This window comes from Canis aureus, chromosome 18, assembly GCF_053574225.1.
Source record: "Canis aureus isolate CA01 chromosome 18, VMU_Caureus_v.1.0, whole genome shotgun sequence".
Lineage (NCBI taxonomy): Eukaryota > Metazoa > Chordata > Mammalia > Carnivora > Canidae > Canis > Canis aureus.
Window position 1 is genome coordinate 5580806 of NC_135628.1, and position 22632 is coordinate 5603437.

General features: G+C 39.6%; 1 long non-coding RNA gene across 12 annotated transcripts in view; it reads left to right on the top strand.

Moving 5' to 3' along the window:
* The window catches only part of LOC144288530 (uncharacterized), a 344649-nt gene that overhangs the window by 178257 nt on the left and 143760 nt on the right, over window positions 1–22632 (top strand). For 9 of the 12 annotated variants that reach the window (XR_013356393.1, XR_013356399.1, XR_013356394.1 and 6 more), the window contains 2 exons: window positions 670–1223; window positions 3261–3340. This is a non-coding gene — a long non-coding RNA (uncharacterized LOC144288530). Of the gene's footprint in view, window positions 1–669; window positions 1224–3260; window positions 3341–4043; window positions 5926–22632 lie in introns of those variants that run through there. The other 3 variants (XR_013356400.1, XR_013356396.1, XR_013356402.1) reach the window with 2 other exon arrangements.

Here is a 22632-nt window from a genome sequence, read left to right on the forward strand (position 1 = left end):
GAAGATCTGTTTTTTGTCCATGTGTCCCCCTGAAGGTCATGTGGTCCTAAAGTCCCATCCAGGGATCTGCAGGATCTGCAGACTGTGATTCTATTCCTCCAGAAAGAACCAGGTCCCTAGAAGGAGAGCAGAGTGCAGTAATTCAGGCATTGGTGTTATTAGGAGGACGACTGCTACGTATGGAGACATATATTTAATATGGTCCATGTGTTTTTTGTGTGTGTGCATTATGCCAACAAAGCCTCTTTCTCTTTCATCTACTTTACTGAAGACCGAGAGTGGGGTTGGGGTTGGGAAGATAGGAAGAAAACCAAGTCCTCATACATAATTAATGTACATCCAATATCTTTATCCAATATGGTGAGGAAATTACTCTGAAGTTAAAAAAAAATGTATTAGTTAATGCCACCATTTTAACTGCAATTTGTTTACGTGCTGTTCTTACTTAGGAGTAGATTTTATAAGATGATAACATGGTTTAAGTAAGAACATACCCTCTGAAGTGGTATACCGTGAATGCACCCCATTCTTTCATGGCTAACTCTTTTGGGAGTGTTTTGTTTGTTGTTTTAACATTCCAGATGATAAGATACATTGCTTTTCCAATATGGGATGTTGGAATTGTTTGCTCAGAACACGCACACGGTAACTTTTTTTTCACACTGGCAGGATGAATATTTACAAACACCTTCAAAGAACGATTTCGTGTCTTCCAAGCCTTCATTGCATGAGAAGAAGAAGCTCTTTGTTGTAACTACTGACAATGATAAAGTTGCCTGGCACACAGTAGGTAGTCTCTAAATTTGATGACTGGATTGATGGATGACTAAGAATGTGGAAACACGAAGGAGCACCCTAAAGTCGAAAAAGGATTTTCTTTCAGAGCAAGTCTGCTTTTATTTTATTATTATTATTATTTATTTTTTATCATTTTTTAAAGAATTTATTTACGGGGGGGGGGGGGCTCATGAGTGGGGGAGGGACAGAGGGCGAGGTAGCCCAGTGAGGGGCTCAGATCCCAGAACTCCAGGATGCTGACCCCAGGCCAAGGCCAAGGCGGATGCTCAACCGACTGAGCCACTCAGGAGCCCCAGAGCAAACGCGCTTTCTAAAGAACTGCTAGCCACGCTGCTGGTGCAAGTCCTCTGAAAATGCTGTGTAGCTGAAGTTGCTGTGGGCTTTGATGGTTTCTTTTCCCTGCTCCACCTCACCACGCTTTTTAGGTAAAGTTGCCTGAACGTCCATTGATCAGCATGTTTCACACCAGCTAATGGGGGGGGGGGGGGGCGGGGGGACTACAACTAACCTCTCCCAGGAGATACTTCTCTAATTTTCTGATTCTGAGAGAACACTGTCTTTGGGAATGATTCCTTCTAACTCTCTTTTGGTCCTGCCACCCTTGCCCCTCCTAGCTCAGTGACCATGGAGAACAGAGGTGCCAGCGTCCCACCATCCCCTATGGCAGACCCACATTCATGGTCTGAGCTCTGTTCCCTCTTTTCATCCTTTGCCCACCACCCAGTATTTAGTCCCTGCCGTGGCCCTGATCTGGTCCTGCCTGACAGCTGCTCCTGCTGGCTCCCCCTTTCACCACATGACCCTCCAGACCCAGGGACGATATTGGTAGTTGCCTATCATAGGGGTGAGCCCTTGAGAGGTAGGTGATTATGAAAGAGCCCAGAATTAAGCAGCGGGAACCTGGTTTGCCATCCTGGCTTTGCCATTCCAACCATGAACCCTTGGCCGCATTGGTTAGCTTCTGTGGCTTCTATATCCTTATCTTGTAAAACAAGATTTAATGCTAGGTAATGAGTCAGCTCTCTCCTGGATCAAATAGGCTCTGTTAACGTGAAACAATCATTTCAAAGAAGACAAATATAATTGGAAATCTTTTGATGCATGACACTTACTTGTGTTCATTTTGCAAACATACTGTGAAAACTGTTCTGTGAAAAATGAGCTACCATTAAGTAATAAAAATCTTGCTTTTACAAATCCCTTTTGAAAGATAAACTTGTGCCTTTTAAACTTTGCCTTGTAGTATCTTTTATAATTTTTCAATGAAGGGTTTAAGAACTTTGTCTAATAAATCACTTCAAATGAATGAAAATCCACCTCAATATAAATTAGGAGAAATGAATATCCCGATTTATTTTGTTCCAGACTAACGACTGAAGTCTCAAGAATGCATAAATAAGCAAGCCAAATAGAACTCATTGGAAAATCACATCTGTCCACCATCATCACACAAAAAGGCACATTGTGTGGTCTCGAGAAAGATTATACAGCATCCAAGGGAGGAAGCTCTTTCTTTAAGAGAGAGAGATGAATAACTAGAAAAGCAAAGGGTTCTGTGAGAAAAATCAAAGACTGGGTGGGTAGAGCCAGAATTAGAGGAAGAATTGAGGCAAGAGGAAAAACCAAGGACAAATAGAGTTTTTAACTAGACATTCAGGCTTGCAGGCGCCATCTGAAATTGCAAAAGGAAAAAAAAATAATTGAGCCTGGGATAGGAGTAGGACAGTCACATTGTGTAGATGGAACAAAATATGAATGAAGGAACATGATGATTTAAGAGGGGATGTATTTTTTTTTCATTCCGTTTTCTTATCTGCAACTTAGCCTTTGAATGTGAATATGAGAATACAACCGAGTGTAGAGTATATAACCTTGATCATAGTTGGATCAAAGCAAGCAGGGTGGCTAAGGCATCTTAAAAGCAGACCCTTCAGGCCCCCAAACACACAACATGCTCAAATTCTATGGACGAAGGAAGAACTCCCTAACTTACAAGTGGACAGTGACCTTAGAATTTGGGTGCTCGACAAAAATAAATGAGTAAGTTTGAGCCCAGGATCCCTTCTGTGGCAGAAACTGTTGGTTGGCTTGCTGAGCATTTAGCTTCAACTTTTTCTTCCTTTCCGTCCCCAGTTAACAGAGATTGAAAAAGTGAAATTCTTGCTGCTTCCAGCCTCCTGAGAGACCTGAGCGTGGTGGCGTCGTGTGTCTGATGAGAGATAAGCAGACATCTGCTGAGAACTCCCCTCATCTCCTTGTTCTTTCTGCTTGAATGGGGACACGTTCCCTACAGTTCCAGGAGATATCTAGTGACCACGAGGGAAGGATGAATGAATCAGACAACAGCCATCACATGACTGAGCCAATAAACCCACGTCACCATTCATTTACCCTTTAATTTATAATAAAATCATTTCCCACTTGTTTAGACTCCTGTTAACCAGTTTTATTCTTTCTTGTAGATGAACTCATCCTAAGACACCTTCCAGAGAAGCAAATTCCGGGCTGCATTTCCACACTATGCACTCTGATTCACAATGAGGTGAGACTTACTTTGCATCAGGCCTTTTATCCTGCCTTCCACCAGCGAATAGAATCCCTTCTCAGGGCATCTTTGCAGACAGGCACAGGTGTTTGCAGGAGGTCACTCTGCAGCCTGTGTGGTAGAAGGAGTAGGGGAAGGGCTGGCCTCAGAAGCCTCAGTTCTTTGTCCTAAGCAGAAGTAGACTAGAGTTCTAGAACTTAGCATGTTCCTTCTTCTGCATCTTCCTTCCTTCCTTCCTTCCTTCCTTCCTTCCTTCCTTCCTTCCTTCCGTCCTCATCCACAGGACAAATAGCCCAGGGCTTCTCTGCCTGAGGAGCTGTATGTACCGTGTGTGTGTGTGTGTGTGTGTGTGTGTGTGCAGGTGTGTGTTTGCACAGTCACTTCTGTGCTTCCTCCACTGCTGCTATGGAAGGCAGGGAAGGTGGGACGGAGTTCAGCACCACAGCTTGAAGGAGTGAAAGTCATCTTGAGATCAGCAGTAGAAAGGGGACTCCAAGCTTGTTGTGAACAGCAGTAGGAAAGGGGAAGGCTTGGTGTGGTTTAAATGAGCTAGGGAGTGGCTGAAATGTAAGAGTGATCTGTAAAAATAGTTGAGAATATTTATACAGAATAATTATTTTGGGTGAGAAAATAGGAGATATTCACAAAAAAAGAGAGAAGAAAGTGTGAAAGATTATTCTGGCTTCATTTGCTTTTCTAGGCACTCAGATTATGTTAGTGGTGAAAGTGGTCATGTACATGTACAGGTGAAGCCTGAACCACATCGGATAGAGAGCTACTTGCAGAGTGATTCTACGGAAAGCCTAACTGGTGTAATCCCCAAATCTGCAAAACATCCTCAGATACTAATGAAAGTATCTGGACTGCTAGTTCAATCTGCAAAAGGGAGAATGAATTTGAATGAAAAATAGTACTCACTGGAGACATCTGACCTCATAATATCCACATATCCTCTTAGTAGGGGTAAGAAAACATTTGCCACAGTCTTCTGTGTTGTTGCTCAATAAAAATTGTGAAATATATAACAGAGACCACTGCTACCATAGGACAAACAGAGCAGCTTGGGTATCAAGTTGTTAATAATTAGTAATATTAATATTACTTGTTACTTAAAGATTTAAAAAAGTTATTTATTTGAGGCAGAGAGCAGGAGGTGGGGGGGCTATGAGGAGGGGCAGAGGGAGAAGAGAATCTAAAGTAGACTCCACGCTGAGCATGGAGCCCATTGCATGGTTTGATCTCAGGGTTGCGTGATCTCCTGAGATCATGACCTGAGTGGAAACCAAGAGTCTGACACTTAACCAACTGTGCCACCCAGGCATCCCTAATATTACTTATTATTAATATTAACTTGTAACGTGACATATTATTTGTGCTACAATAAAATGGTACCTAAAAATATTAATATAAAACATCTTGCTTACTTCATGTAACTCTATAGCACATTTAAGGGGAATGTTTTTTAAGATTTATTTAATTTATTTATTTGGGAGAGAGAGTGAGAGCGACCATGCGAGTTGGGGGAAGGGACACAGGGAGAGGGCGGGAGAGAGTCTCAGGCAGACTGCACTTGAGGATGGAGCCTGACTTGGGGCTAAATCGTATGCTCCGGACCCTGACATCATGACCTGAGCTGAAACCAAGAGTCCATCCCTTAACCAACTGAGCCACCCGGGGGGCCCCTAAGATGAACTTTTTAATATCAAAGAAATATTACTTCACTTTAAAAAATGAAGAATCCCTATGATCTGAGCTGGACATCAGATTTTTTCTATTAATTATGAAAATTTAAAAGTAATCCATACATTTTAAACGACTGAAATATTTACATATATGAATTTTGACTTTCTGCCACAGAAACTGTAACCTCAATAGCATTTTGGGAATTATTTACCAATCATTTATTAACCATCAATATCCTTTTAAGAGAAAATTAAGTGGATTAATATATTGACTTACATTGGGAGTTAGAATTGGGAACTTCTCATTTCCACATTGGCTACCTATTGTTTTTATTTCCGGCTATCATTGACAGTTGATGAAGGAGGAGGTAAAAAGAAAATAAACACAAACCGAAGAATTCCACTGTTGAGGGCAGTACACATATTTTCCCAGAGTGCAAAGTTGAGAAGTGAAAATACAAAGTTCCATTAATACTCTGAATAGTGCAGTTTAATATGATCTAACTGATGGATTTTCCATTGACTCCCTAGAGACTGAAAGGTTTGAATGTCAGGAGACTTTTCTTGTGTTTATTCTTCTATTTTCGTATTTTCCAATTACCATTCCTCATTAACATTCCTGTCTGGGCCATTAAGTGATTCCTCATTTTGTGGCACTTCTGCTCTTTTTCTGTTTCTTGTGAGGTTGCTGTTCTGTCAAATTATACATTTTCTTACTCTTCACTCAGACTTACTACCTCCAACATCTTAATGCTCATTTCTTTAAATATGGCTCTGTCTTTAAACTAGTAAACTATCGAATGTTGCGGTGTCAGTAGCATTATCTAGACGGTTCTAATTTTATGGAAATTATATTACAATAATAAAATTTAGAATTCCATATGATTTTTCACTACTGTATTTAACCATGGATTTGCATTTATGTTCATCAACATTTGTTCTTAAATAATTTCCTAAGGGCAGCCCAGGTGGCTCAGTGGTTTAGCGCTGCCTTCAGCCCAGGACGTGACCCTGGAGGCCCGGGATCAAGTCCCACGTCGGGCTCCCTGCATGGAGCCTGCTTCTCCTTCTGCCTGTGTCTCTGCCTCTCTCCCTCTCTGTGTCTCTCATGAATAAATAAATAAAATATTAAAAAAATAATAATTTCCTTCAATGTAATTCCCCCTGAACCAAGCCCTTCATCTTTATAGTCTTTAAAATAAGTCATTTTCTCTGATGAAAGTTTGCATGGTTCATTTAACATTGTGCAGTATGTTTGTATTCAAAACAACAAAGTAAACATACCCTGTGCCCTTAGCATTTTTTATAGATTTCATACTATATTGCAGGCACATCATTTCTGGGATTTCCTCCTGACATAGGAGAGGATAATCCTGAGGCTGCTCTTTGAGACGCCCTTGTTATTCTCTACAGATGACTGTGAGAGTCTCACATACCAGGAAAACCTCTGTTGGAGGAAGATTTGGACTGTTTACTCTAATGTCGAGTCTCCGATAAGAGAACAGAAGTTTGATAGATTAGCTAATTTAGCATAGAAAATATGAGACTCTAAAATAGCTAGGGAATCCCTTTGATCATTAGTTTTATTAAGAAATACTATGACTCATTTTTAAAGGAATTTGGCAATCATAGTTATGTGAAAGCTTTTTGAATAAAATATTACAGCTCTACACGATCTCTTATCTTTTTGTTCTGGTCAGAATAATCTTGGTCTTATACTTCAGCATTTAGGTTGATAGCCATGACATTTGGGAGAGGAAAAAGATCGGGATAAAATAGGACTGACTAACTTCTAGAAGCACAGCGTTCATTTTCTCTGCAGGTGTTTGTTGCCCTTCTTCTCTTTAGCTCACCAATATGGTGAATGGGCCTTCCAGCCGGGATGATAAGGGGTGTTTGTGCCTCTGCTCAGGGGCTGCTGTTTAGGCCTTTAGGCAATGGCTGTGCCCACCGTGAGGGTGTTTTGGGGGCCCCCTCAGAGATGTCACATGATGCCTCTTGACACCAGGCATCTTTCACAGTCCCTTGCAAGATACTAATTCACTGGGCTTAGAATAGATGAAAACGGATCATGTATTTTCAAGCCAGATAATACCTAAGTTACATAACTCTAGAATTTATAGAAAAAAATAAATAGCGATCTTTGAAAAGACTATGGGGGTGGGACCCGTGGACTCTTTTTTACTCTATCTGGAAGTTATACAGAATTAAGATTCATTAACCATAAAAAAATACATCCCCAGGTTCTGACTCCTAAACATTTTACAAATCTAGGGAGCCTCTGTGTAGAGTATCACTTGCTTATTACAGTTTCTCTAAATGACCAGTGTCATCTCCCAGTGGTCATTAATATTCTTCTCCAAAGTTTTCATCTGTCAGAAATGGTGAAATGTGATCCAGGGTAAATAGGATGAAGGATCTTCATTGGTTCCTGCGGTCTACCCTGGCTTGCTGCTGCTCCCAAGGGGGGAGAGTTGTGTCATCTGTTGGTGGTTTTGGTTTTGGTGTTTGGTTTTGTTTGTTTATTTGCTTGTAAAATGCTACATCTCTGCTCCTAGCTTGACATTTGGAGGATAGAAATCTTCCAAGGGTGTTGATCAGAACTTCTGTCTTCTAGTGGACCTTCCACCACTTTCCCATTTATTTTTCACTCTCTCCTTTGTTTGAACGAACAGTTGCAATCATTTTGAGCCAATAAAAACTACATGGAGGAAACATCCATATTGCTAAGTAACTAATGCTTCTATCATAGTGCAGCAAAGTGAAAATCTAATTAAAGATCATAAGGGCAAGGCTTCAGTGAACCAGATTTTCAAAACAATAAAATTTGGTACTACAATCGTTATTATCACATGCATGAGATTATATTCATTTCTAATTTATATTTGTATTGTCTTACATTTTACAACATTTTAAGTATAACCACAACATTCGACCCTTGAAATGAGTTGAGAGGTATGTTACATAGATTTAGCTTAAGGTGTACAAATAATTGGTAGAAGAGCTGATAAAAGATTCTAGCAAATTCTTCCCAAAAGTTACTGGCCTGTGTTAGCAAACATTGTTGGACTGTAAGTAAGTGAATTATTAGGGAAATTCTTCATTGATTTGTTGGTAGGTGTTTTAAATGATATATGAGCTTTCTGGAAGGCTATTTTATTTTATTTTTAAAGATTCTATTTATTTATTCATGAGAGACACAGGGAGAGAGAGAGAGAGGCAGAGACACAGGCAGAGGGAGAAGCAGGCTCCATGCAGGGAGCCCAATGTGGGACTTGATCTCGAGACCCTGGGGTCACGGCCTGGGCTGAAGGCAGACACTTAGCCACTGAGCCACCCAGGCATCCCAGGAAAGGCAATTTAAAAAAAAAAAAAAATTTTACATTTGTAAACCCTTTGCCCTAGAATTAGAACTAGAATACCTTTCTTAAGTTGAGGTAAAAGGTTGCACAGTTTGACAGACACCATGAGTTGCCTCCCAACCAGCCATTTTCTCCTCACTCCTCAACACAGCAAAGTGCCTCGTCAGTATGGAACCTGAAAATGTCAGACCCTGGCTATCCCAGTCATTCTTGCAGCGGAGTCAGGGGCATGTTACCCAGTCCTGTCCAGCAATTCAGGGAGAAATTGACTCAGGAAGTCTCAGGAAGGTGTTGTTCGCTGTAGTGAACTGACTGTGATCTGATCTCAGCTATCAAAACTTTTTCTTTTTTTTTTTTTTTAAAGATTTTAATTTATTTATTCCTGAGAGACATACAGAGAGAGGCAGAGACACAGGCAGAGGGAGAAGCAGGCTCCCTACAGGGAGCCCGACGTGGGACTTGATCTCAGGACCCTGGGATCACAACCTGAGCCCAAGGCAGATGCTCAGCCGCTGAGCCACCCTGGTGCCCCTATCCAAACTTCTTTGTATCCAAACCCTTCACAGCATGACTTTGTGATTTCCATGTGTAGAGGTGGAGTCTGTTTCCCCACTTCTTGAAGTTAGATCAATCTTATGACCTAGCTTCAGCAACAGAATATAACAGAAGTAATGGCGCATGGTTTTGAAGCCTCGCCTCAAGAAACCTTGAAAGATGAGACACCAGGAGTAACAGAGTTAAGGAGCTTGGTGGGCTCCTTCCCAGCAAAACAACAATGTATCTGGTGAAAAATAAAAACCAAAGAATTATTTAAAGTCTCTAAAAATTGTCCATATGACTTCCCTCATATGTGGGATTTAAGAAACAAAACAAATGAGCAAAGGGGGGAAAAAGAGAGAGAGAAAGAGAGAGACAGAACAAGAAACAGACTGAACTATAGAGAACGAGCAGGTGGTTACCAAAGGGGAGGTGGGTTGGGGGATGTGTCAAATAGGGGATGGGGATTAAGGAGTGTACTTGCTGCGAGGAGCACAGGGTGATGTATGCAAGTGTTAAATTACTGTATTGTACACCTGAAACTAATACAACACTATATTAATTAACTGGAGTATTTAGAGTCCCAAATACCCTCCTTGCCTCAGTTTGGTAGATGGATGCCAGGTCTATTCTCACCTCAGCAGAAGTCTGGGATTTTATTCTCTGGAGAGACCTCTGAACTATAGGGTACCAGGTACATACCCTCACCCTGAACCTAACCTTAACCCTAGATCGAGGAAAAAAGGACATTACATATGTCCTTATATAATGGAATATTACTCAGCCATAAAAAAGAGTGAAAGTCTGCCATTTGCAATGACGTGGATAGACCTGGAGAACATCACTCGTGATAAACACTGGGCGTTGTCTGGAAGTGTTGAATCACTGTATTGTCTACCTGGAACATGATCACACTGTATGTTAAACTAACTGGAATTTAAATATAAACTTAAAGGTACCTGAAAATTGTCCTAAGAACCTATAGCAAATGGAGAAACATTCATTTGATAAAATCTACTAAATTGGCAAAAACAGTAAGAGTCTGTGGAATCGCTGCAATCAGGGAAAGCACTGGCAACACACTGAAGAGAGAAGACTGGAGATACAGAGAAGAGAGGCTTGATAACGTCACTGAATCTGCCAACCGACTCATTCTTAAACCATCTACTTACTGATTTCCTTTTATGTGAGAAAATAATTTTCCTATTACTTGAAGAAATTTTAGTCTGAATACTTTATTTTTGCAAACCAACTGATGTTCATGTGAGTCTCTGAATAGAACCAATCCATGGCAATGTCACAATGTCATGTGGAATGCGATGTTTGCACCGGGGTACGTTCATTCTGAGGCTCCGTCCTTTACTCCCCCACTCACCTCCACCTGCCTGAAAAAGTGCTTCATCTCCAGAGGCTACTTTTCCTGGTCCACTGTGCATACAGGTCTGCATGCTCCCACCATTAGTATTTGTGATTCATTCGATACACGGTGTTGAAGAAGTGTCTGCTAATTCAAATAGGATTACTTAGACTAACCGTGTGCATCATAGCATTAGCACCGGAGGCCCTACAAAATGTGTAGTCAGGTATCATGAGGTAAACAAGGAGCTCATTACCGTCCTTAGATAAACACTGAGTGCTGGCCTATTTTCAGAGCTTGTTGTTACTGACCTAGGTGTGTGCATGATGAATCTCTCTGCAGAGGAGCCTTAAAGGCATGACACAGCCTGTACAAAGCTGAATAATCTAATGTAAGAATCCAAGTTGTAGGATTCCAAAATTAGCGCTGCCTTCACCAGGTGCAGGTGTAGACTATTTGTCAGCCATGTGAAGCCCACTTAGACTGCATGTTGGAGGAGAAATCACTTCTAAGGAGCATAGTATTTTATTTTATTTTTTTCTAAGAAGCATTTTAAAAATCTTGCATTTACAATGTCATAATTACTTCAAAATTTATTATGTTTTACTGTTTCTTTACAAGAGCACTTGCCATCAAAAATATATGGATGACAATGGATAGGTAAATATTTGGTAATAGTGTTTTTATCTTTAGTTTTAGAAACTTTATTTTTGGTATCTGAAATATAAATAAAGGGAACCCATACACTTGAAATAAAGCAGCTCCCTTGAAAGAGAAACAATGATATATCAGCTTTTCGTTTTTAGTAAATTTAGCTTTCCTGGGTGCTATTTCAGCTTTCTCCTAAATTAATAAGAAAAAAATAACAAATAGAGCTCACGATTATATGTAGTACCAAGACGGGGACTTGGAAGAAAATAGAGCCTCCTACTAACGTAGCTGAGTATGTTTGAAAGTCCATTTCAGTTTATATTTCTTTCATGAGTTGCTTGCTCATGTTTGATCACTTCCCTTGTGTTGGCTCCTTTGCAGTATCTGGTTTCAGAAATTGCCTCTTGAAGGCCTTGGACTTGGCTGTTGGTCCTTCTTTTCATAGTAGTAGAGAGCTCTCTGGCTGGCCTCAGATTCAGGCAATCTTAAATCTTATCTGCTATTGTTTCCTGGGGGAATTTGCTCTTCATGGGTTGTATTTCACTAATAAAAGTATGCTGACAGCAAAGGCTTTGCAGGGTAGGAGAAAACTGGAAGCCAGCAATTTCACAAGCAACTTATGAAACAGAGTTGAGTATGACACTTTGCGTAGCTCTATTTATAGGAGAAGAGAGCATTTGCAAATTGAGAATACCTTATGTTTTTCTGTGCACCTGTATTCCTCTAGCCATGTCTAGATAGCTGGCACACAATCTGTACACGTGGTCTATATCCTAAAAATCAACACTAACCTTGGGTTGGAAAAACCCTGGTGCAAGCCTTTTTACCCTTGATGTGATGTAAGGACTGGTTATAAAGGGCAGGCAAAGTGATTGAGAAACCTCTCTAGGGGTCAGTGGGAGAGTTTTACTCAATAAAGAATTGTTTTTCATCATTTTTCTTGATGGCTTTGAACATAAGCCATTATTTAGTGATAGTCTACTAACGTCAAGGAGAATTGGTAAAAAGAGTTGCTTCATTTTACTAAATTTGCCTTTTGGATGATTAAATATCTAGTTCTGAATTGCACATCTACATTTTTTCATAATAATATATATATCTTTAAAAAACCCACTGAGGTTATTCTTCTTACTTGATTAAACTGAATATGCCTGGCACCCAGAGGCTGCCCTTGAACTGAACAAAACAATGCTGTTTGGAATTTAGCCTCACCATGATAGCTCCCAAGTGATGATAGCCATCCATGGCTAAGAAAGGATTCAGTTTCACAGTGTCTGGTCTTACCACAGGAGCACAGGGACAGGTTGGAAAAAAAGAACAAATTCTCGGTTATTTGCATCAGGAGAAGCAGGCTTCATTACAGCCAAAGCACAGTCTTGCTTTGAGTGCAATGCAGGCTTTCATCTATAGGACAATTCCCTGTACCTTCATAAAGATTTAATATTGAGACGCCTGGGGAGCTCAGTGGTTGAGCGTCTGCCTTCAGCTCAGGGCGTGACCCCAGGGTCCAGGGATCGAGGCCCGCATCCGGCTTCCTGCATGGAGCCTGCTTCTCCTCTCCCTGTGTCTCTGCCTCTCTCTCTGTGTTACTCATGAATAAATAAATCAAAAATCTTTTAAAAAAAGATGTAATATTATGTCTTTAGTAATTGATAAAGTAACTATAAAACAACACTAACTGGAGACATTTGTGAGACTAAACAAAGCTGGCAAATATGAGCTAATAGACCTTGGATGGTTAGTCAAGTGCAAATTTTCAGACTAACAGTAGTAACAAAAACGGAGTTGTTATGAGCGGTAGATAACTGGTTAGACGTATAGAAAAGGAAAGAAAATAAGAAGGGATAGAGAAATGGATGTTTGGTTATAATTTAAGCAACGTGCACAAAGGATTTTGAAATGTCTATCCTGGTACCTCACTGAATGGCAAAATGATGGAGGCTTTTGGAAAGAAATGTGATGTGGTGATTTCTTTTTCTTTCTTTCTTTCCTTCTTTTCTTTCTTTCTTTCTTTCCTTCTTTCTTTCTTTCTTTCTTTCTTTCTTTCTTTCTTTCTTTCTTTCTTCTTTCTCTTTCTTTCTTTCTTTCTTTCTTTCTTTCTTTCTTTCTTTCTTTCTTTCTTTCTTTCTTTCTTCTTCTTTTTTTTAATGATCGTTTCTGTCTTTGTGGCTTGCCTGCCCAATGTTCCCACGCTTCTTCTTTCTTGTAATTGGAATCCCAGTTTTGCCTACATGTTGGGATGTCAGTTGCATCTGGCCTTTTTTTCTACCTCAAGATGATGAAGCTTGATTACTCTAAGTCAGGGGATGGTAACCTGCAGTCTTGTCACCTGTTCCGTAAATAAAAAAATAAAAATTTTTAAAGATTTACTTATTTATTTGAGAGGGGGGGAGGGAAGAGGGAGAGACAGTGTGTGTGTGTGTGTGTGTGTGTGTGTGTGTGTGTGCAAGCAGGAGAGAGGGGCAAAGGGAGAAAGCAAGGATCCTCATGCACACTCCCCACTGAGTGCAGAGCCTGATGCAAGGCTGGATCCCAGGACCTGAGCTCATGATCTGAGCTGAAATCAAGAGCGGACTGCTTAGCAGACTGAGTCACCCAGGTGTCCCTGCAAATAAAGTTTATTGGAACCTACTACACCCGGTTATTTAGCATCATCTAAGATGCTTTCCTGCTACAATGGCTGAGTTCAGTAGCATCTTCAGAGATCAGCTGGAACACATGAAACACACAGAGAACATATTTTCTTTCTCCTAACCTTTACATATTGGGCGAAGATGTGCTGCTGGGAGCTGCTGCAAGCATGTTGTAACCGTAAGAAGACAAACCTGATGCTGATGTTATGAAGATGGGAAGGAACTTAGGTCTTTGAAATCCAACAGAGTGATATCACAACAGTCTAGTGACATCAAGAAACCTCCCCACAAAGGTTGTAAAGCAAATATACACTTGCAATTAGATTCCGTAAAAAAATACATAGAAAAATAAAAAGGAAATACGTTTAAATACATTAAATGTCGTTTGCATAATTATGAGTGATTGTAATTCTCATGATGGTATGTTATGCATGATTTTAATTGTCTTCTTTGTAAACTTCTATATTTCCCATTTTTGTACACAGAGCAAATGGTATTTTGATGACCAGAAAACAAAACCACTAAACCTCTTTTTAGTTGCACGGTTCACTGACCTGGTACTAAATAGAAACAATGAAAAAAATAGATTCAGTTCTTCTCACTTCCATCTCTAATCCTACCTATACTGGCTCTCTCATTTGGAATGATGTCTGTATTATATTTGACAAATGATATTCTTTCTAGTGTTTCCTTTGCTCCTGAAACTATCTTTCACCGCAATTGTAGCTTTGACTTATTTGGATTCTATTTTATGTAAATGAACCATCTAGTTCCACGAAGTCAAATGCAAAAGGTTCTCCAGATACCAGAAGTCCCAACAAGAGAGCCTCTACGTTGAGGAAGTGTGGAACACACAGACTTTGGGGGGCTGTGTTTCCTTCTGAGTAGTCTATTCCCACAGTTACAGTGTTGCTCACATCTTTGGAAAGGATGAGAAGGGTTCCATGCTATTCAATGTAAATTCCTTTGTTTGCATGGATTCCCAAATGTAAGGTAAACCTTGAAAATGACCGGCAAAAGTTTTTTGAAAGAAATAGTGACATTGGAGAGCCATTGCTCCATGTTTTAGAAAGAAAAAAATAACCCATGGTTACATGACAACCATGAATCCAGTGATCCTTTGTTTTTTTTTATCTATGAGAAACCATCAGCACTTTTCAAAGGAGCGGTACATTATTATTATTAATTGAATGTTTTGATTTGGAGCATTGGTTTTATTGATTTGAGAGAATTGTCTATGAGGTGTCTCTAGGACATCATATTACTTAGGAGAGCTCAAAATTTGGGGCAACTTGGAGAACTGCCTCCTGATATTCAGGATTGATCTCAGAACAAACTGTGGGACTGTTTATCAGGCATTTTGAAGGCATTAGAGCCACTGAGTGGCAAGATAATGTGAATTTGGGGGAACTCAGTTTATTTAGCAAACATTGGAAATGTGATGGCTCCAGTAGGAAAAAAAAATTGGAAAATATAACTAAGAGGTTTCATCTTGTATATCATACAGAAGAGAACGTTTTCTGTTTTTAATTAACTCTTCATTTCCTTTGCAGAATGTGGCTTCAAGCAATCAAAGAAGTTATTTGTAACAATGTCTATGGCTTACTAGCTTATTTCATTAGAGCATCATGTTAATGAGCTCAAGTTTCAGATTTGTACCCAAGTGAGCCAATACTTTTACTCTGGCTTGAAACCAACAACTCCACCCAAATTTAACCAGCCATCTTGCAAACTTGTTCCTCAAGACTGGTTGAGTATGGATGGATGGATCAGTGCAAATCTATTCTCACCACCCTCTGGAAAGTCCACTCATACCCACTTATGTTAAGAGTAGCGTCTTCAAAAGGAGCAGCAAATTCTTGGTATAAATGTTGCAAAGCCCAGTCGCTGAGCCTATGGACTTTCCGAACAATCTATCTGAGGTTACATCCTGGCTCCAGGCTCAGGCTCACTCCATTGTCGGCAAATTACTTAGCCTCAGCCTTACATCGCTCCCTTTGAGAAGTAAGTCAGATAGTAGGTTGTAGTAATTCATAGGGTAGTTGCAGCATTAATTTGATTATGCATTTAAAGTTCTTAGTGTGGCCTCTGGCACTTTAGTAGCTGCTCAGAAAATGTAGGTCTCTTGTTTTAGAAAGCAGCTTTGCAACCACTGGTGACATTTATGGAACTCAAAGGATCCTAGATTTTTGTGTGCGTGTGACCCTATTTGAGTTCAACACGAAGGACGATCGCTATGGATTCACCATGAACAGTGTTCTCTGGCAGGCCTGGATTTCTGCTCTTTCTGGAATGTACTGAGTTGGATGTGACCTGCCACCAGCTAATTGCCATTTAAATGAATGCAAATAGAAGCCCAGACTTCTACCCCACAGCTGAGTGAGTCAGGGATTCCAACCCAGCAAACTGCCTGTTTATGGAATAAATCATTGAACGCTCTCTCTGTGTGGCATTTTCCAGGTTTACCTGAAATCTGTCACCGAAGCCAGTGGTGGTCTGAGGGAGGGTGGGTAGGAGGAATTTCACCATGAAAAATCTTATCTTAATCTTTTTCACAAGTACTCTGTGTCTTGACAATCTCAGGAATTTTATTGGCAGGTTGTCATGTGCCTTCTGCTACAGAGATTGGAATGCACCACTGGATGAGACAAACAGATGGTGTGGATCAGAGATTTTCCACTTTTTTACTGAGAAGTTTGAAAAGATGAGGGAAAATTAGAATCACCATTTAAGGAGACCAAACTTCCTGATTCCTTATCGCTTAAAATCATGACCTGAAGCAAAAGTCTTTCTCTAAACACAATATTATGTTTTATTTATTTATCTATTTTTAAAAATAGAATCTTCTTTTTAAAGATTTTATTTATTTATTTGACAAGGAGACAGAGAACACAATTAGGCCTAGCGACAGGCAGAGAGGGCAAAGCAGGCTCCCTGCTGAGCTGAAGGCCTGACGAGGGGCTTGATTCCAGGATCCTGGGATCATGACTTGAGCCAAATGCAGACGCTTAACTGACTGAGCCACCCAGATGCCCTAACATTACGTTTTATATAAAACCATTTTCTTTCATTTTGTGCAGTGTTCAAATAATTCTCCTAAGGATAAAAGTGAAATTAAATAGTATACAGAACAGCTGAAATTCTGTTGTCTGGGCTATACCATTTTCCTTAACATTAGTCATTAGATCTATTTCTAAGTAATTTGTCTGAGTCGTGATATTTTTTGTTTTGCTGGTCTTCATTTATAGCTGAAGCATTTCCACAGTTGTTTCTGTGCTCACACTCTGCTTTTGCTAAAATGTATTTTTTTTTCCATTTGTCAATGTCAGTATCATGCCATCTCTAAAGCCCCTTCCCCACTTTTTAAAAATGGAAGTACAGTTGACATATAACTTTGTACTCATTTCAGGTGTAAAAGGTAATGATTTGATATTTGTATGTGTTGTGAAATGATCCCACAATAAGTCTATGTAAATTTTTAAAAAGGTTTTATTTATTTATTCATGAGAGATATATAGAGAGAGGCAGAGACACAGGCAGAGGGAGAAGCAGGCTCCATGCAGGGAGCCCGATGTGGGACTTGATCCTGGGACTCCAGGGTCATGCCCTGGGCTGAAGGCAGACGCCCAACTGCTGAGCCACCCGGGCGTCTCAGTCTATATAAAATCTATCATCATACATAGTTACAAAAATGTTTTTTCTTGTGATGAGAGCTTTTAAGATTTATTCTCTTAGCAACTTTCAGGTATACAATACAGTATTATCAACTGTAGTCACCGTGCTGTACATTACATTCCCATGACTAATTTGGAAATTTGTACTCTGTGATCCGCTTTGCCAATTTTGCCCAACCCCCACTACCCACCTCTGGCAACTGCCAATCTACTGATCTGTTCTCTCTTTATCTGTGAGCTCATTTTATTTTGTTTCTAGATTTCACATAGAAGTGAGATCATCCCATATTTGTCTTTCTCTGACTTATTTCCCTTAGCATAATGCCCTCAAGATTTATTTGTGTTGTTGCAAATGGCAAGATTATCTTCTTTTAATGGCTGACTATTTCAATTTATATATATATATATATATGTATATCTACCACATTTTCTTTACTCATCTATCCATGGACATTTAGGTTGTTTCCATGTCTTGGCAATTGCAAGTAATGCTGCAATAAGCATGGGGCGCATATATCTTTTTGAATAAGTGTTTTCATTTTCTCCAGATAGATACTATATGTTAGTTCTATTTTTAATCTTTTGAGAAACTTCGCACTGTTTTCCATAGTGGCTACACCAATTTACATTCCCACAAACACTGTACCAGGGTTCCCTTTTCTCTATATCTTCTTCACCTGTTTTTGCACCTGTTATTTCTTGTCTTTTTTCCAATAGCCCTTCTACCAGCTATGAGGTGACATCTCATTGTGGGTTTTGATTTGTATTTCCCTGATGATTAGTGATATTGAGCGTATTTTCATGTACCTGTCTGCTATCTATATAGCAGATCCTCTGCTATTCAGATCCTCTGCCCATTTTTAAATTTGATTTCTTTTTCTGCTATTGAAATGTGTGAATTCTTTATGTATTTTTGATACTGGCCCCATAAATATAAGACATAAGATTTGCAAATGTTTTCTTCCATTCAGTAGGTTACCTTTTATTTTGTTAATGCTTGTCTTTGCTGGTAAGAAGGTGATTTTAGTTTGATGTAGTCTCACTTAGTCATTTTTATGTTTGTTGCCTTTGCTTTGGAAGTCAAAGCTGAAAAAATCATTACCAAGACCAAAGTCAAGGAGCATATAGCCTATGTTTTTTTTTTTCCCCTAGGAGTTTTACGGTTTTAGGTTTTATGTTCAAGCTTTTAATCCATTTTGAGTTAATTTTTGTGTATGGTATAAGACAGTGGTCCAGTTTCCTTTTTTTGGATGCGGCTGCCCAGTTTTTCCAACTCTACTTACTAAAGTGTCCTTTACCCATTGTATGTTCTTGGCTCTTTTGTCATAAATCAATTGACCATATATGTATGGGTTTATTTCTGGACTTTTAATTTTACTGATTTATGTTTTATGCCATGTCTGTTTTTGTGCCAGTATCATACTGTTTCAATTATGATATCTTTGTAATGTAGTTTGAAATCCAGCTTTGTTCTTTGAGATGTAGTATATTTAATTATATTTGCATAACTCTCGAAATAGCACTATTGACATGAAGACATGATGCCCCCATTCAGTTTTTATCAAACTAGAATTTTCAGGGACTTTGTCATTCTGTGTCATAGAAATACATTTAGGGCAAAAAGAAAATATAGCATCATACTTACTTATTTAAGGTTTATTTATTTATTTATTTTTTATTTATTTAAGGTTTAATTGTTAGAAATGCAGAATCTTTATTTTTCAAGATAGTGTCTTTCAAGCCCTCTCCCCCCCTTTTTTTTTTGTAAGAGGGTATAAACAGGAGGTTAGTGCACAGAGCTAGATGCAGTATTGTTTAAGATGAATAATTGGTTAGTGGGAATGGATAGAGTGAGGTAGGTAGAACGATGCCCCCCTCCAAGATGTCCACATCTTAATCCCCAGAATCTATAAATATGTTACCTTACACAGCAGAAGAGACTTTGCATAAGTGATTTATTTTTCAGCATTATTGAGGTACAACTGACAAAATTGTAATATATTTAAAGTGTACACTGTGATGATTCCATATATGTATACATTGTGAAAGGATTCCCCTTCAAGTTAGTTAAAACATCTATCAATTCATGTATTTAGTTTTTCGTTTGTTTGTTTTGGTGAGAACACTTAAGCTCTACTCTCTTAGAAAACTTCGATTTTACAATACAATGTTATCAACTATAGTTACCAGTAGATTAGATCCTTAGACCTTATTCATCTTATAAGTGAAAGTTTGTATGTACCCTTTTAGCAGCTTCTCCTTGTTCCCCTTCCCCACCTCACCTCCTGGCAACCACCATTCTAGTCTTCGTTTTCTCTGTTTTATTAGTTTGACTTTCAGAATATTTTTAGATTCCACATAAAAGTGATACCATGAACTATTTGTCTTTCGCTGTCTGATATTTCACTTAGCATATTGCCTTTCAGATTCATCCATGTTGTTGCAAATGGCAGGATTTCCTTCTTTTTTAATGCTAAATAATATTCCATTTAAGGCTGAATACAAATAGAGATAGAAATAGATAGATATACATAAATGTGTACACAGACGCACATACATGCACGGCACATTTCCTTTGCTCATTCATCCACGGATGGACAGTTAGGTTATATCCATACCTTGTCTATTGTCAATAATGCTGCAAAGAACATGGGAGTGCACATATCTCTTCTAGATAGTGATTTTGTCTCCTTAGGATATGTAGCCAAAAGTGGGATTGCTGGATCATATGGCTTCTCAAGGAACCTCCGTGCTGCCCTCCACAGTGAGTGTACCAGTTTACATTTCCACAGACTGCCTGCTAGCGTTCCCTTTTCTCCACAGCTTCTCCAGCATTTTTTATCTTTTGTTTTTTTGATAATAGACATCTTAACAGGTGTGAAGATTTAACTCAAGGCTAGAACATTTGACTGCAGAGATGATTTAAATCAGTGCAAATGGGTGTTAAAGGTCTTAAGATGGGGTGATTAACCTGGAGTACTTGGGTAAGCCCAATGGGATCACAAGAGTCCTTATACATGAAACAGGGAAGTAGGAGACTCAGAGTCTGAAAGAGATGTGAGGACAGAAGCAGAGGTTGGAGGGACGTGACTGCTTGCTTGTAGGTAGAAGGGAACTTGATAATGGAGGGGAACCACTAGCCATGGAATGCAGTAGCCTCTAGAGACTGTCAAGGATAACAATAGGTTTTTCTCCTGGATCCAACAAAAGGAACATAGCCCTGTTGACACCTCAATTTTAACCCTTATAAACATCTATTTTGGACTTCTGGTCCCCATAACTGTAAGATAATAAATTTGTATTGTTTTTAAGCCACTAACTTTGGACTACTCTGCAGCAATAGGGACTGAATACCCATAGGAACTAGTTCACAAACTGCACTATTAAGAACCCAGAGTTTAGAACTCATTTGCCCTGTGAATATAGAGGCAACTGGCATCTCTTGCCATTCTAGTGGCTGTCAATTGTTCCTGGCCAAATGTGCCTATTCTTTGATATCCCAGGGCATTTGCAATGCCTTCCTGCCTGTATGCCGCTCCTCTTACTATCCCCACTTCCTAGAACGTCCTCTTGATATTCTGTTTAGATTTTTTCCAGCCAGCAGGTTCACTTGTTTTATAAATACACCATTGTTTCTTTGTCCTGCATTGCAGTCATTTAGCTGAGAGAAAAATCACCTCTCTTGGTTTAGCCGTGGAAAACTACATACCTGTGAGCAAAGGTTATAAAGTATAAATTAATCCCAAATAGAGTGACTGCCTAGGGTTGAGATGAGAAAGTTCAATTTCAACTCAAATTTTTAGTGAACCGTCACCATCCTCAAGTCATAATAATTGTTCTAGAAGAAATATGCAGAATGAAGCCGGTCCCTGGGTAAGGACGTAAGTAAGTATACAGGGATGTGCGCAATACGGGCTATGTGTGATGTTATATGGAGAGAATAGGGCTTTGCCATAAGTAGGGCTTCAATGATTTGTATCATTGATTAGTTTTCTGTTATCCTTGATTTCCTCATCTTAATTCTCATCTGAAAAGATGTGCATATTAATTTCTACTTTACAAAGTGCGGTGAGGATTAAATGAAAGTATGGATTGGTTGGTTTACCAGTTAATTCAACAAATATATATGCCTAATGATTACTATGTGTTGGGCACTATTCAAAGTTCTAGAAATATATTTGTGAATGAAATGAAGTCATGGTGTTCACAGATCTTATGCTTTGGTAGGAAGAGACATGGAATAAGTAAATGGATAAATGTAGTATCAGTAAATAAAAAGTGCTATCTAATTAAGAAATCAAAAGCAAGGTGTAGTCAGAGAATGCCTGGGGCAGGGAGGGGAAGTGCTGAGGAAGTGTACCCCCAGCATCGTCCCACAGTTTCTGACATCCCGTGCCGACCAGATAGATCTAAGTTCCTGTTACTTGAGAAGGGGTTTCTAGTTTGTGAATTGTGCAGAATTTGAAGGTGGAGGGAGTGTTTGGATTTTAAGGTTGGGGAAGATTTCGGCATGGAGGGATGGCAGGGACAAGTAGGGAAGCTGAGAAAAGAACACACATTGGCACAGAGATCCCAAGGTGTGTGTTACTTCTGAGAAAGTACATTATTTCCCACACTCATCAGATCCTATTTTACACCACATTTGGGTTCCATTTTTGAATAAGGGGCATCAACCATCAACGTCACTCAGGGCTTTGGCCTAAAGCTGGGAAGCATTCCCCCCCCCAGTGATTTAACTGACTGCTTCTACAGCGCTCTATCCTGCAGACAGCTCTGCAAGTCGGGGCCAACTTGTTGACCCAGGAGACTAGACCACCGGGCAAGCCATCAGTAATCAAGTTTTATCTCCATTCCCTCTGTAACTTTTCTTTCTCACTCTCTCTCTCTTTTTAGAAATTTGGCTGCTGTTTCCAGTGGAATGAATCCCTCCTTGATTGCCAGAGATATTTGCCTACCTTGTTTTAATAATCTTAATTTTCAAGGTTTGAGTTTCCAAGACAAACTCAGCTTGAGAAAAAAAGGTGGGGTGGGGAGGAGGTGGGGTGAGGGTGTGGGATGCTGGATGGAGGAGAGGGCAGGAGAGGGCAGGGAATGCCTTTGGTTTACCACAGGATGTTCAGATTCTCTCACCAAAGGAAAAGCAAACAAACAGCAAACTGTCTGAATCATGGGCTTAAGCGCATGGCTGTTTCAGGACAGGGAATTCCTAAATGCTGACTGGCGTGGCCGACCCCGGAGTGTGCTAAGTAACAGCCGAACCCTTAATTTTCAGTTCTCTGGAATTTTAATTTTTTTTAAAAACAGATTTTTGTTTTCTTGAGGATCAAAGCTCCCCGTCTTTCCTTGCCTCTGTTCCTGTTCCCACCACTTGGGCTCTCTTTTTTCAAAAGCAA